This window comes from Quercus suber, unplaced genomic scaffold (assembly GCF_002906115.3).
Source record: "Quercus suber isolate HL8 unplaced genomic scaffold, Cork oak 2.0 scaffold_1114, whole genome shotgun sequence".
In the NCBI taxonomy this organism is placed as follows: Eukaryota; Viridiplantae; Streptophyta; class Magnoliopsida; order Fagales; family Fagaceae; genus Quercus; species Quercus suber.
In genome coordinates, this window is record NW_027070519.1 from 87861 (window position 1) to 91372 (window position 3512).

The 3512-nt window shown below is 35.6% G+C and overlaps 1 pseudogene; it reads right to left on the minus strand.

The window, feature by feature from the left end:
* Nucleotides 1-419: 419 nt before the first annotated feature.
* Nucleotides 420-2456, minus strand: LOC111994421 (L-type lectin-domain containing receptor kinase IX.1-like; annotated as a pseudogene).
* Between the last annotated feature and the right edge of the window lie 1056 nt (nt 2457-3512).

Sequence of the window (3512 nt, forward strand, 5' to 3'; positions counted from 1 at the left end):
CTAAGTCCTGCTTTTATTATAACTAAATTAGTGAGCTGCCCTAGCCTATGTTAATAATACTAGTCAATGGCATGCATTTTTATCTATGTATAAAACTATAAATGGGCAAAACCATTGTAATTGTAATCAATATTTTATTCGAACTCAAAAGTACAGCCTAGAACCCTTCATTCCAGCGGCTATATCTAATTTTATCAACTAGCAAACATGCTTCATTTATCAAACCATTTACCCTTTAAAAAGTTTACGTATATGATGTATGCATGCTTTCAAGTTGATTACAAAAGTTTGAATAATCATATATATTAATTCAAGAATAATTGAAGCTAAATCTACATCAGCTTTTTCTGAACATAGAAGAGATTTATGATGCATGCATGAATTCAAGTTCATTACAAATGTTTGGATAATCAAAAATATTAATGCATAATTGAAGCTAACTCCACATCTTCTTTGCTTGAATATAGAAGAGGTTTTCTTGGGCCAGCTGAAGTAGACGAATTAGTAGAGCAACTACTACATGAACATTGTGTTTGATCTTTTGAGTTGATGAGACCAAATGAAGTATTGGAGAATTTACACTGGTGCTTTGGAAGCCCAAAATACATTGGCACTGGCAACTTTGATGGAAGATTGAGCAAAGGAGCTTCAAAATTAAGAACATGTGTTACTTGCTTTATAGAGGGTCTAATAGTGGGATCAGGATGGCAACACCATAATCTAGCTACCATCAATCTCTCTATTTGCCCTTATCAAATTCCATACTTAATCCTTTATCAATGGCTTCAAGCAGTTGGTCATTACCATAGAGGTCCCACACCGACTCTAATAGCCTAACCTTGCTTGGTTCTGCACGTGGCTCAATTGGATTTCTTCCACAAGCAATTTCAAGGCAAACCACCCAAAAACTATAAACATCAGACTCCTTTGAAGCCTTGCCAGTGGTGAGACACTCTGGTGCTAGGTATCCTATGGTTCCAACCAAAACAGTAGTTTGCGAGCCGAGCTCATGGTCTACAAGTCTTGCAAGACCGAAATCGCCAAGTTTGGCATTGAAATTTGAATCCAATATGATATTACTAGATTTTATGTCTCTATGCACCACACATTGTTCCCACTCTTCATGAAGGTACAGAAATGCAAATGCCAATCATAGTAACTCACGTTGTTCATGGCACCAACCAATGAATTGAACTAAATTCTTGTGTCGTAAACTACTAATGATCTTCACTTCTAATATGTACTCATTTTTTCCTTGCTTTGATCCTTTAGAGACCCTTTTAACTGCAACTTCTATGTTGGACTCACTTAACAATCCGTTATAAACACCTCCAATCCTCCCTCTCCAAGCTTCCCTCCTTGGGTAAAGTTGTTTGTTGCACGGATTAGTTCCCGATATGTGAATCTCCTTGGCCCTGTTCCTTTTTCAAATTCATCATCTATAGAGTCATCATCACCCAAATCTTTTGTATTCCCACCAATCCTTTTTTCTCCAACAAATAAACCAAAATAGACCTATAGCACAACTCACTACACCCGAACTCACTGCTAAACCAATGATCAACCCCAATTTGCTTTTTGTGCTCCCGTTTCCTGTGTTGTTTGTTTTGAGTCAATCCATCTCCCGTCTTCTTTGGTTGAGGAAACCCATCTCCAGCGTCCAAAGTTGAACTAAATGACCAAGAAAGAATTGTATGTAATTCAGTTACTACGTCTGTAGCACCGGAGAAACCAACACTAACCCATTCCGGCAAAATAGTCTTCAAGTCGACAATATATGAAAGACTAGAACTGCCGTTAAAGACTAAAATATCGGCAAAAGTAAGGAAGACACTAAGATTTTGGGTGGTTGAATTGTAACTCACCCATGCGTACGCCTTTGGCCTGTTCTTAATGCTTGTTTGCAAAGTTACATTTGCCTTTGAGACAATGGAATCGACATCAATTCCTACATGATTATCACTTGGATCCCATGGGTTTCGGTAAGTGTCAAACTCAACAGCAACAATTTGATTTTGGGTGCCGTTGATAGCGGATTCATTACTAAACAGCCCAAGAAACCCGCCAGCTGAATTGTTAGGGATATTAGAATTAAATGGTGTGATGAAGAAAGTGAACCCATCAGCAGACGACTTATCAACAGATGTAATGATGAAGGAGAAGTGAGTGGTGAAGTCTGTAACTTTAGGCTTCCCTGTGCTATTATCCCAAAGGCGAACTCGTTCATGATATAAGGCACAACCAACACTTCCGCCGATGGAGCTGCCACGAGTATCCTTTGTGAGTTGGAGACCATCTGGGTTCGTGAATGCATCACCTTGTAAGGTTAGGTTAATGTCATTTGTGCTGAAACTAGGGAATTCGAAGGAAATTGACATTGCATGGGGAAGTAGCAATAAAAAGAAGATGAAGAGCTGATTGAAAACAAGGCAAGAAGGTATGTTGGAGAGAGCCATGGTTGAATGCAAAGGATTGAGTGTGAAGGTCAGAATGTTAAATGGAAATACCTACTTCTAAGCTTCTTCTTTTTTCTTGTTCTTTTTTCTTTTGTCTTTTTTTTTTTTTTTTTTTTTTTTTTTTTTTAATAATTTTTTTTTGGTTATTTAATTATTTATTATTATTATTATTATTTACATTACTCAATTTGTATGTCATCACGTTAATTTGTCCTCGACTAAGCTTGCCAGGTCTACCAAATTAAAAGGCATATCACCAATTTGAACTAACTTATACACGAATTACACTGTATTGAAACAACACCTTTTTTTATGAATAATTTATAATTATAATTACCATTTATTATACAAATTTATTATTATTATTATTTTTATATGAATTTTTTAGTACCCTCAATAGTATATATGAATTTCATAATAAAAACGTAGTGGGGTTATTGACAATATTTAAACTTCGTATACAAAGGCTGTTCTCTGTACTTGTATTTTTTATTTATTTTTTCCCCCATTTGGCTGACAAGCCGGCCGGGGGAAGCCCATCCAAATGGCATTTTGGGTTAGATTTATCACCCGAGTTTGAGAAGAAAAAGTTCAAGTGTTAGATTGAGCATATCATTATCTATTAAGTATAGTCAATGTTTGAACAAGTCTAATTTCATTGTAGTCATTAAATCTAATTTCATTCCCTCACATTCCTCCTAATTTCAGGGGAAATGAAAATCTGAGGTTTTAAGAGAATATAGAGGAATGAGTGTTATTTCCTACTCATTTCATTCACTCCCGCTTAAACTCCCAAACAATGGAATGAACTTTCCACTCCATCCATTAAAACTCCTAAACAAGGGAAGGGAATAGAAGAATATTCTAAAATTATTCTTTTCATTCCTTTTCATTCCATTCTATTTCTTCCTCCCAAACGAGACCTTAAGGTAAGAGCTTAAGAATCTTTTTTTTTTTTTTTTGTCAAATCTAAGTTTTATTTGAATTATAGTATTTTTATGGGGGTATTTTTGGCTAGTAGTGAAACAATTTAAATATTCAAGGAGTTTTATGATG